Below are 13,078 nucleotides of genomic sequence, written 5' to 3' on the forward strand. Positions count from 1 at the left end.
AGTGAAAGAGGAGGCCGTGGAGCGGCCTGCCTGGGTAGGGACCCTGGCCTGACATTTATGTACCAGCTGTGCAGCCTTGGCGAAATAACTCTACTCGTGTCCTTTAGATTCCTCATCTGTGAAATGGGAACAGTAGTGGTCCCCCCCCATGTCATGGAAAGCTATGAGGATAAAATAGGTTGACACCAGTCGTCCCTTCAGATAAGAGGCTGGGGAAGAAAATGATGTGACAAACTCACTCACACTGATGGAGGGGGTGTGGCAATAAATTTCGTCTTTTGGTGCGAAGAGCTCAAAGCACTGTGGCCACTTTTGCTATGTGGCGCTATCTGCCCTCTGGCCATAATTACAGCACTCCCACATGCAAATCCTTCTCTCCCTTATCCTGGGACCTCCAAATCTTATTCAATTTCAGCACAAGTCAGGATGACCTGGATCTCATGATCAAATCAGGTTTGTCTGTGGCTGAGCCTCTCTGAGGATGGCTCTCTCCATCAAAAGACCCAGAAGCTAAAATGACAAGTTATTCCACCTTCTCCCTTCCACGCACCCATCCTAAAACTGTAACACACGAACAGGAAAACTGTAATAAACCGTTCCCTCAAAAGAGGAGAAGAGCAGAGTGACACGGCAGGACCTGGGCCATACAATCCCAGCATCCTGGTGAGCAAATTCTGTCAGGTTCTTCCCCTGCAAACTCAGGGATGGTCCTCGACGCGGCCCTGGTCTGCCCCTGGGAGGGGCCTCCCAGGACATGGTCCTGCAAGGTCTTGACTCCACCATCAGCTCCAGGCTCTATCCTCTGAGTCCTTCCTCTTCCGTAAGGAGCAGCCGGTGTGTGCAGCCTGGTGTCTTTTCCCGCCCACTTTCCACCCTTGGAGTGTCAGAGGCCCGGCCCCTTTGGTCCAAGCTGGAGTCCTTGTTGCTGATACAACACACTTTGTAACTTTGTGGGTTTTCTATGCACTGATTATAACCCCCTCCATCCAACAAGAGGCCCACATAAGGTTATTTTCTGGACGTGCCTCTCTGATATCCTTAAGGTTCTTAGAAAAGCTTTTCTCCAGCTGAGAAGGTCTCTGTGCCTTACATCTTCAGTCTTCAAAAATCTTACGACCTCAGCTTAGATTTAGTTTCTGGCAACAAGCCTTGTTTTACTGAAATTTTTTTGCAGGTCGGGGACACGGAGGTTAAGGAGCAGTTTTATTTTCTGATCCAGCAGGAATTCCAGGAGCCCTGACAGGCGGACACCATGTATGAAGGGAGATGCAGGCTCCGGGCGAGCACCTCTCCTGGGCCCTGCAGAGTCTGTATGTGGCTGTGGAGCTGTGGGGCCATACATAGCCGGAGGATGGTGAGAGCAAGGCCCTCCAACGTGGGGACTCATGGTAGGGGCCCCTTGCGCTGGAGCTAAGGGTAGCTGCCTTAAATATTTGTCCCCTCCCTCCCCTATCCTTCTCACCCCAGGGCTTCCAGAATGACCCCATCAGTGCCTGCCTCGCTCAGCTCAGCCTCCCGCCCTCCCCATCTCAGCCTGCCCGTCTCAGCCTGCCTCCCTCCCTCAGCCCACTGGTCTGTTCTGTTCGGCTCAGCATGGAGCGTGGCTGATGGAACTTTATCAAAACATCTAAATATGAGTTTTTTTTTCTGTGTGTCAACCCTTCATCTTCTCACTGTACTATTCCCTGAGCATTTTATAGCAAAAGAAAAGGGAAAGAAAAAAAAGGCACCCTGGCGTTTATTGAGATAAATCGTGAGAGCCTGCAAGGCTGAATTGCTAAAAAACGCATCTTCACCAGCGTGGTGAATGCAGCCGATAAGTCAAGTTTCCTTTATCTTCTCAAAGTGTCTCTGCCCAGATATGGGGCTTCATTCCCACCTCCTCCAATTCCTGGCTATTTAGCTTGCGGAAAATCTGCGGCCCCTCATCCACCCTGAGATTCCACACACGGCAAACTTGTAGCTGTTTTCCCATGCTGTTATGAGCAATGCACTGGAACATTTGTGATTGATTTTTCTTGCAGCTTCTTGTGGAAAAAAGTGAAGGGAGTGACACTTGCTGAAAGCCAACTATGTTTGGGAGTTTTGCCTGATCTATCAGTGAGCCGTTGTGAGTAACAGCTACTCCCCAACGTGTAGAGGCCTCAGACAAGAGCACTGATTTTGTCCACGAGTCTGGGGAGCAGTCGAGGCTGGCTGGCCCAGGACCACCTAACTCATGTGTCTGCAGGAGGCCGGCAGTCTGCAAGGGTCTGCAAGGGTCTGTAAGGGTCTGCTGGTGTGGCCAGGCTCTCTCCTGTGCCTGAGGCCTCTGCTGTTGCTGATCGACTGACATGGCGCTGGTCCACGTGGTCAGGCCTGGATGTACATTGAGGTCATGGGGTCCAGGGAAGAGAGGGCAAAGTACAGTCCCTGGAGGTCCAGGTACAGAACGGGCATAATGCCACTTTTTCACATTTTCTTGGCCAGAGCAAGTCACAAGATCGATTCACAAAGCCAGATTACAGGGGTGAGAAAGAAAAGACTCCATATTTCAATCGGAGGAGATGCAAAGTTACATTGTAAAGGGCCGGGATATGCGGCAAGGACACCAGGAATAATTGCGGACATTTTTGCAAACAACCTATCTCATTCGCATTATAACGTTGAATCCTTGAAGCCGCACTGTGAGGGAGGAGTTATTAACCCCATTTCTCAGATGAGGAAACTGAGGCCGAGAGAATTTCATTTGCTCTTTCCTTTGTTCCTTCCCAGGACACTGGGCACTGATGGCACTGGCATGTGGCTGTTACCCAGATACGGTCAGCTCTTCACAGGTGAAGCCGAAGACACCTAAACAGACCCAGTGATATGCCCCTGAGGGCAGCAGAGGTCGTGGGAAGAGCACTGGGCCAGGATCTGACCCGGGCTTCCCAGGCTAGCTGTGTATCCTTGGACCATGTCCTTGACCTTTCGGATCCTAGCTTTCTTCATATCTATGGGGGAGCAGCTCCAACACTCAGGGCAGGGGTGAAGAGTGAGAGAAGACAAGTCAGTGCCTCCTAATCCTCGGAGCCCAAAACCATCTCTACTGTTGTCCTTCGCCCCATAGAGGTTTTCTGAACCCCGACACCACACAAGCCCTGAGTCCCTGGCCCCACGTCCATCACTCCGGTGCCCCCAAGCCTGGGATACAGGAGAATCCTCCACTAGATGGAACAGCATGGAAGCAGGAACCCCATGTGTCCCCACTACCCTGTCCTCGGCATCTAGGACACGGCCAGGCATACTCTAGGCACCCAACGCATATTTATTGAATGAATGAAATACGCCTGTTTTATAGACTAGGAAACCAACAGCTGGCAGTCAGGGCAGCCAAGATTGATCGAGGTACAGAGGGCTCCAAAGCTATCATGACACTCAGTGAGTGTTTCTTGGGCGCTTTGAAAGGAACCCTCATGTTGGGTTTAGGTGTGACGTGTTGGATTTGGGTGTGACATGCTGAGGAATCTGCTGTGAGGCAGCTCCTGGGACTTCTCGGCCACTCCTGGCTCAGCCCTCACCCTTAGATGAGCAAGGTGGGTGTGGGAGAGACAAGCAGAGGTCACATGGGGGTCCCAGGAGATCAAAGCCTGGGAGGAAGGCTTTGGGGAGGGATTAGCTGGGGGTCCCTTTACTTCCTGGGGCCTCAGTCCAAATATGCTGCCTCAGTGGGGGTGGACCAGACACCCAAACCCAGCCTCATGCTGGGGCCTTTATTCTTTTCCAGGTCGAAAGGCTGAGATCTCCTCTGCTCCCGGCTTCGCGCACATACCCGGCTTGGTGTGAAATGGCCCTCTTGAGGAATGTTTCACTCCAGAAAGCTCTTCTGAGAAGCAAACTCTGCCCAGTTCTCACATCCACCCGAGGTGCAGAGCAATTTGTACTTGATTAAGCAAAATGTTCCAGGTCACAGTGTGGCCACTTTAAATCTTTCATTTTTTTCTGCTTTCCTCACTTCTCACAACCTATTAATTTCCAATTTTCTTCTCTGCCTCCTGTCCTCTCTCTGTGCCTATGAAGCAAGTCCCTTTGTGTCTCCTCCCTCCTTCCTTCCCTCCCTCCCTTCTTTCCTTGCAGTACTTTTGATCCTGCTGTGTGTCCAGCAGCATCTGAGGCCCCAGGAAAACAACAAAACAGCAGTGTGTGAGATGCACAGAGCCTCGTTTTCTTGGAGCCTCTGCTCTGAAGGGAGAATGGCAGGAAGGAGATTAAGACGTGACATCTGTCCCCATCATCCTGAGTCTTCTTCCCTCATGGGACTACAGGAGAGGGTGCTGGGGGCCCGGCACATAAGCATCAATGGCAGTCCAATGATGCTTCCGGGATGCTTTATGGGAACACAGAAGAGGGGTGACTTGTCCGGCAGATCAGCGAGGCTCCCTGGAGGAGATTACATTTAGGCTGAGCATTAGAGTTCAGATGGGTGTGACCATGGGAAACAGAGTGGGCAGATGCCAAAACAGAACATGTCAAGGTCGTATTTGTTAAATGAATGAATGAACCTAACCCACGCTCTCCTTTTTGGCCCCCTCACTTAAACGCTCCAAATGCTTCCGCTGTTTTTGTCCTTACTGTGGAATTTGAGGCCACACACAGTCTGACAGTGCCCCGTTCTCCAGGCTGCCACCCACTCCTTGACCTTTAAACACGCAGGTCGCTGAGCTCTTGATGGTCACTGAGAACGCTTCAGCTATGGGGTCTTTGCACGTGCTGTTCCTGTGACAGACAATCCCCATTTGTCCCTCAGATCCCAGCTCAGGCATCTTATCCTCAGGAAGCATTCTCCAGCCTCCCTTGACCCCCACCCCCTAGTATACGCCCTCATGCACCGAGCCCCTTCTTTACAGCTCATGTCACTATGCATCTGATTGTGTGGTTCTAGAGTAATCTGTCTCCCCTCCAAACAGTGAGATCCCTGGGGGAGGGACCATGGCAGGTTTGCTTAATTCCCTTGACACAGTGGCTTTAGCAGACCAGGTGCTTAACAAATGTGTTGAATAAATAAATGAATATTGTCACTGCAGGGTCTCCCTTTGTCAGTGCACTTGTACCAAAACAGGCTGTCTGCCAAAGGCTGGAATCTATCTCAGGCCTCCCCATAATGTGATGCCCAGCTCAGGGCCTGCACATCACTGGCATCAGTATCTGTTGAAGGAAGGGAGTGAGAGTGGGCACAAGGCAAAACGGGGCTTGAGATTTAGAAGAATTGCTGACAGTTTCCGGACCCTTCTGGAAAGCAGCCAGTGCAGAGAATGGATGCATCTTCCACCCAACTGGGCATCTGGCTCCCCAAATAGTCTCAGCTGTTCTGGCCCCACCAACACAAGGAGAAGACCCCGCAGAGCAGCTGAGCTGATGTCTATTTTTAATGCCACGTGGTGTTGCTTTGCTTCGGCGGGCTCATTATGGGGAAACAAGCTGTTGACGGGGCTTCAAAGGAGAACAGGGATGAAAACAGGCTAATTTTCCAGTGTGGACATAATGGAGATTCCTTCTTTTGCAGGGTGCTGTTCATAGGGGCAATTTGCAGGGAAATCCCAGGGCCCATGAGCTGTATAGTTTTCAGGCTGATGGGACACTTCTCAGGGATTGTGTACGGTGGGCTGATTGGCTGATGACATGTGATCTAATGGCCTCATCAGAGCACTTGTGAGACCATTGTCTCCTCATAGCTGACAAGCAAGGACACTGCCATCCTCACTCCCAATCTGGGGTACCTGGGCCAGAAACCAAGAGAACAGAACATTCCCAGAAGCCTCTGCTCCACCCTCCCTCCTTCTCCCCCCGCCCCCACCCCGCCTCCCTCCCACACCTGAGACCCACCTCCAACCCTGCCTGGGACACAACTCTGGAGAGGTTCCAGGGCACCTGCTCGTGGAAGACCTTGAACTTCCTCATGGAGAATTCCAGACCCAAAGGCCTAAAGATCAGGAAGCAGCAAACTGTGGGCTGCTCCTCCCTCCCTTCATGTTTGCCCTTCAGGGCCCAGCTCTGGCTCCCCATCCTGCTGGAAGACAAGAGGCTGGGGCCCCGGTGCAGGTGAGTGAGGATGGTGGCTTGAATCCCTCTGGGAAAGACCCCATGAGAACATTAGAGAGATGACGATGCCAGAAGTTCCTGTGGCTGGTGTTTCTTTTCCCGAGTTTCCCCCTTGGCCGGGTCACAGAGCCTTGGCCTGGGTCCAACTGCCACCAATGAATTTCAGTTTGCCATAAATCTTTAACAGCTTACTAATCGGCATAGCCTGGACAGCCCGCCCCTGGTGAGTCTCCGAGTGGAGAGTAAGAGAACTGAGGTGCTGCCCGCAGGTTAATGTGTTAGTACGTTCCACGGTCCACGTTTGCCACCTGTTGTTTTCGGTTCATTACCTGGTGCCTAAAGGTAACTCTTCTGAATCTCAGATAAGGCTCCGACAGTCCTCTCGTAGCTAACCAACACGACTGCATGGCAGAGCGGTGGTTTTGTTTAGAAGGAGGCGCGCTCCCCGCACTCGGGGCTGTAGGAGGGCATGACTGGCATGGATGAGGGGACCGGGCACTTTACAGACTCTGGAGTTCCCAGACTGCCACCTGATACTGGGGCCTGTGGCCTCAGGAATTGACGAAGCCTCGGCGATTGGGAGTTTTTCGAAAATGGGGTGATAACACCAACGTCGCGGGGCTGGGCTTCTCTCCTGGAATGTGAGCCTTAGCACAGGACGGAGCTTAGGTGCGTGAACGGATTGGGCAGCAGGTCCCGAGGACAGATCCTGCACCCCAGCCCGCTCTGTGTGACCAAGAAGGGTGCGGAGGTACAGAGGAGGGCGAGGTGGGGCTGTCCACAGAGAGCGCGAGGCCCGGCCTGGGCCACGAAGTGTGTGTAGGAATTCCCTGGATAGACAGGGTGGGAAAGGTGTCCAGGGAGAGCAGCGGCCTGGAGGCCCCTGCTGCATTTCACTGCTGCCTGGTTACAGCCCGAGCATCCATCACAGCAAAGAATGAGAGTCAGATTCTAGGGCACTGGTGCTGAAACGTGGCCCATTCCTGGGAACCCAGATAGTACAGCTGTTGGAAAAGCTTGAATGTGTTTAACCCTGTTCACAAGTTTTTACAGCTGACCGCCTGAGGTTGGGCGAACTATTTAACCTCCTTTTGCCTCAGTTTCCTCCTCTGTGAACTGGGGATAATGACAAGGCCCCCTCACTCGGCTGGGTGAAAATTTAAATCTGCTGAAAATTTAAATCTGAAATGCTTCAAGGGGTGCCTGGCCCCCACAGGCATTATGGGAGCATCTGTTGGGATTGACGTTCATTGCGTGCCTCATGCCTGTGGTTTTCTCTACTACTCAGAACCACCAGGTGGGTGGGCAGTAGGCCCATCTATCCTTTCGAAGAAACTGAATCCCAGGAGTTGAAGTGGCTTCTTCGTAGGGACCGAGATCGGTCCCATCTGTCTGAATTCGGTGCCCAGTGCCGCATCTGACCTAAGGTTGGGGCTGCCCTCTCCTCCCATCTCTCTGGGGAGGCATCTAGAGCACCAACTTCAGTGAGCCCAGACCCAGGGGTTCATGTAGACACCCCCAGATGCTCTCAGAGGAGGGCCACCCATGCATACATGGCCCAGACCTGCTGGGGGACACTCTCCCTTCTGCCTCAGTCCACTTCAGAGGGGTCCTCCACACTCAAAAGAACTTTATACTCGGTCCCTTCTATGGGAGACAAGGGGCCCTTGTCCCCTGCTGGGGTCGCTGCAGCCCCATCACCAGCCCTGCCTTGCAGTGAGTGAGGAAAAATGGTAACGTGCGTTAAAATCTCTGTCTGGGTGAGCCCCTGGCTGGAGGCATTAATTTGCGTACACACAGAAATTCTCCTGCAGACTTGTCTTCTAGCATTTATTCTGGAAACTGGAACATGCAGATAAGGCAGCGCCTGATGCTGGAACTGCAGGATAAATTTGCATTCTCTAAGCCACAAAGAGCTGCATATACATCCATTTTGTGAGCCAAGAAGAGAGGAAAACTCACACCCAGTGGATGGGAGGTTCTGGCAGGTGCTTCTCCAGCAGCAAAGGCCAAAGGAAATGCAGTCTCTTAGGACCTGATTGACAGTCTTTAAACGTTAAGAGTCTTAAATTCCCAGATCTTCACTTAATAGAATCTTAAAACTGTACAAATTTGAGTCAGAATCCCAGGAGCTTAGATTCTCAAGTCTTAAAACTTTTTACTCTAATAGGATCTTAAAATTATAAAATGTTGGGTCAGAATTATAGAAAATGAACCCCATGTCAGATCGAAGAATCTTAGGATATCCAGGACTGTAACCATCAGCTTGCTTAGATGCCCAATCCACAGGTGCATTCCCTCCATGATGTTCCAACAAGTGGCCTTCAGGCCTAAGATCTTATTCCAGTGTCACCTCCTCCAGGAAGTCCCCTGCCCCCTGACCAGATCAGAACCCCCATCACAGTCTCTTATGGCTCCATCTGCGTTGCCTTGTCAATCCTGCCACAGGTGTCATTTTACATTTATTTTCATGGTTATATAATGGAATTTGTCTCACCCCATTTCCCAGGGGTGTGAGCCCCATGCGAGTGGGTTTAGTCTACATTGCTCATCGCTAGGTCCCTAGCACAGGCCCTGGCTCAGAGCAGATACTCAATCAATATTTGTCTAAGGAATGATTAAATTAATGAATGATTTTTTGTTTTTTTGGGTGAATGAATGGCCAGCAGGACAGATGGATAGACAGATGGATGGTGGTTGGATGACTGCCAAAGCCTGTGCTCTTCCTGCAGTATGTATGGACCCCCCACTCCAACTGCAACATATCTGCCCAAAATGCTGTGTGGCTGAGTCAGCCTACTGGACGTCTCTGAACCTTGGTTTTCTCATCTATAAACTAAGCTGTTGTGAAGGTTGAATGCGGTGATGTAAGTCGAGGGCCAAGTATGGAGCTGGCATAGAGCGGGCACTAAAAATGCCAGCTGCTTCGTTTGGAGAAAGGACTTCAATTCTGTCTTTGAGCCCAGAGACTTTTCTGGCTTCTGAACTTACAGTGGGACAGGAAGAGCAGTGAGGCCAGAAGCTGGAGGAACCTGTAGCTGGACTCTCTCCTTTGCCCCAGCCTCACTGTGCACCTGGGCTAAGTCGCAGCCCCTTCCTGACCCTCCATGAGACAGAAAACTATGTTTGCCCCTAAATGACAGCTAGGAGGCCAGATCTAAATGAAGTCTTTCCAGGATCCAGCATGTGACACACACGAGAGAGCCTGAGAAATACCTAGGGGAGGATTGCCTTTGTCATGCTATGTGAGAGGCCCAGACTAAAATGCGGAGAAGGCGCCCCGGTTGGAAGTACTTCATTACCGAACGAGTTTTCATAAAATTGATTGCATCGCCTGTTCTCTACATTTTTAAATTGCAAAACCAATTAGCTTTTTGGCAAAGAAGAAGGAAGGCAGAGCTCAGACTGGCTTTGCAAACGCTGGCCTTTTATGATGGCCACAGCAGGAAGCCAAGGCATGTGGTCATAGAGGGTGGCTGTGGCAAGGATGCTGCCCCCATCCACAAGGCAAGAAGACCCTCTGAGACTCAGGGGAGCCTGGAGTTTGGCAGCCCCCACAGAGCAGGCATAGGGAGCCTGGGCTGGAGCCTCCTAGAGCAGGCAAGTTGAGCAGCCATGGGTCAGCCAAGGGAGTGGACACCCCTCAGCAGTAGCCGGAAGTGGCCTAACATCAACTCACTCTCTTCCAGGACTCCTGGCTCTTCCTTCATCTGACTCCAAGTATATTTCTTTGAACAAAGTCAACTCCATTAAAATATATCTGCCTTGTTCATTGCTGTGTCTGTGGGCCTAGAAACTGGCATGTAAAATGCATCAATACAAATGATGGATACGTGAAGGATTAAAGAAAGAAAATTCAGCTTATTGGAAGGAAGAATTTTTATAGCCAAGTTGATCTTGGTTGGAGGAAGCCTCTGGAGGAGAGGGAACTTGCTCTGTCATTGGGAGTATTTTGAAGGATGCTGGGAGACTCATTGAAAAAGATTAGATAGATGAGATTCAGGCATTGACTAGGAGGGGGTGATATGTTTGTATTTCTGACCTTTAGCTTTTCCCACTCATGACCCCTCTCCTCCCCCCTTGCTCAGAGATTCTGGACTCCTTTCTCTCTCTGAGGGAGGCAGTCTCTCAATTAAAATAAATAAATAAATAAATAAAAAGATTAATTTTTATCAGTCAAACCCAAGTTCAAGTTCTGCCTTCACTAACTAGCTGGAAATGCTGGGAGCAAACAGCTTACCTCTCTGTGTCTTGGTTATGTCATCTGTAAAATAGAACTCATAGGACTAATTAATTCCATCAGCTTCTGTGGGCTCTGGAGAATGTGTAGGACAAAGTATTTTGTAAAGGAACACACACACACACACACACACACACACACACACACACACACACACAGAGCTTATTAAAATTCTCCCATGGCAGGGTGGTATCAGAGATTCTGCTGGGAAAGAGCCTGGGTGGCTGGACTCCAATGGCCAAAGTGAAGCACTGCCCCTTGAAACCTTCTTTCCAAGTCACCCAAGAAGGAGGAGTAGGAAGCAGAGAGGGGATGGGGAGGGGATGGGTGGGCTGGGGCAAGTGTTTGACTCTCCTCTCCAGACCCCCTGCTCGAGCTGCTGCGACAGATTTCAGATCAGGGTATCTTGCTCCCTTGGCACAAGCAGTGGGTGAGAGGAGGCAGAGAGGATAAAGCCCAGGGAGGGCAGGTCGGGGAGACTCCTCACGGGTCATCACTGGTGCACCAGTGAGCAGACAGGCCAGGCCTGGGAGGGAGAGGTTCCCAGGAGTCTCTGGCCGGAAGTGGAGTCCGGCAACTTGAGGAGGAGGCGGGGTGAATCAAGGAGGGCCCTGCTTAGAGAATTCCTTGAGTAATGGTTCTTCCTGCCTGGCATTTGCTGTTCTCAGATGTTGCAAGCAGCAGCACTCAAATGAGCCTCAGTCCGGGTTACCAGGAAGCTCCTGGCTGTTTGGCCTTAGCCAAGCAGCTCCAGCTTTGGGGAGACACATGGGCGAATGGACTCTTACTGAGGGCAGATCCAGCCAAATGGAGTCACTGGGTTTCCTGGTCTAGTTGAGGAACATTGAATGGAGCCCACCAATGGGGGTGGGGTGCCTTCTCTCCTCCCCAGAAGCAGATGCGGAATCCTCAGGTGCCTTGGCAAGGAATTTTCCAGAGAGGCTGTCAATGATCTGTATCTAGACCTGCCCCTCCGCCCAGCCCCATGCCAGCAGCTCACAGTAGAGGTGAGAGTGTGGGTACAGAGCTGACTGAGCTGGGTCCAAGCTCCACGTTCACTATTTACCTTGAACACAGAGACACTGCCTCCACCTTCTCTCTGCAAAACGGGGTTAACGATACCAGCCTCAGAGAAGTGATGCGAGGAGCAACTGCCACACACCCCCCTCCTCCCCCACGTAAAGCTCTCGCTTCTCCTTTCACGACCAGCCGAATAACCCTGAGCCTGGAGAGTAAGTGCCCTGGCCTCAGCCCTGCTTCAGTTCCCCCAGTTTAGCAAATATGAAGTCAGCCAGACCCGGGTTCAAATCCTGACTCAGTGTCTTAGCTCTGTGACATTGGACATATTACTTAACCTCTCTGTGTCTCACTTTCCTCTCTGTAAAATAACGATAACAGCACCACAGCGCCCCCTCCCTGTCCCGCTTCCCTCCCCTCCTTCCCTTCCTCCTCCTCCCATCCTTCTTATCTTTCACTCTGCACATATTGAATTTTATGTAATTGGGATCGTACAATTTATTCAGCTATTCAGGTTTTTTTTACATATATATAAAAAAACTCACTATACATCATCAGCATTTTCCCACATCACTGAAAATTCCTCAAAAGCATGATGTTAATAGCTTTGTAATTGTACCTCATTCAGATGCACCATAAATTACCTCACCATCTTCGCCTGTCAGATACTTAGAGGATTATAGGCCTTTTAAACACATCAGGCTGTGACGAACGTTTTGGGCCTCGTGTGCCTGAGTCTCTATGTCCTGCGGACAGACTCCTGCAGGTGGAATCACCCTATCAAGAACAGCGAAGTTTCTCAGGCTCAGGATCTTTGTCATCCAGTTGCTTTCCTGAAAGTTGCCCTGATGGACACCCCACAACCCCCAGCAGCCCCTGAGGGCGCCTGTCTCATCACCCACAGCCCTGGCCTGTGGCACCAGCTTCCCACCTATGTGATCATCACATCGGGTTCCTGGGTGTCTGGAAGGCTCATGACAAGGACAAGAAGCAGCCTGGGGAGGCAGCTCGAGCAAGGAATCAGAGGTGCTGGTTCCATCCCACCTGCCTTCACCTGCCGGGCGCTACGGCACTGCCCTCCTCCTTCTCTGGGTCTTCATTTGCCCATCTGTTGCAATAGGCCCCCATCTGGTCTCTTCTCTCTCGTCCATCCAGTGCCTAGAATAGAGCCTGATACCCAGTAGGTGTTCAGCAAAACCAGAATGCTCTTTAACACACACACACACTTAGCTATATCATTCTCCCTTTCTTTGCCGGAGCTCCCCCATCACTTATATTTCTTTCTCCTCACCGCCTTGAAAACCAAGAAACTGACTCAACACTCTTACCTGTAAAATGGGTCGATGATGACACCACTGCATCCCACTGAAGATAGTATAGGATGAAGGTTAAGAACAGATTCTAGAGGTAGACTGCTTGGATTTCGAAGTTACTTAATTTCTCTAGTTTCCCTTCAGTGAAATTGGGATGGTCTATGTCATAAGGTTACCATAAGGATTAAATAAAGTCCTCCAAATAAAGTGTAAGAATGGTATCTGCAAAGAGAAGCGCCATATAAATGCATTTGAGAAGCTTCTTCCTATACTTTGGTTACAGCCTTAAAGTCTGTGGGCACAGAGTAGAGACTTTGGCTTACTCAAATGCCAGTTCCCACATCTCCTGGGAAGAAAGAGTCCATCTGTCTGCCCCCCTGCAGTTATTTGGGCTCACGTGACTAGATCTTCACAACGGGCTGTAGGCAGAAGAGACATGTGGTGCTGC

Source organism: Pteropus vampyrus, unplaced genomic scaffold, assembly GCF_000151845.1.
Source record: "Pteropus vampyrus isolate Shadow unplaced genomic scaffold, Pvam_2.0 Scaffold36, whole genome shotgun sequence".
In the NCBI taxonomy this organism is placed as follows: domain Eukaryota; kingdom Metazoa; phylum Chordata; class Mammalia; order Chiroptera; family Pteropodidae; genus Pteropus; species Pteropus vampyrus.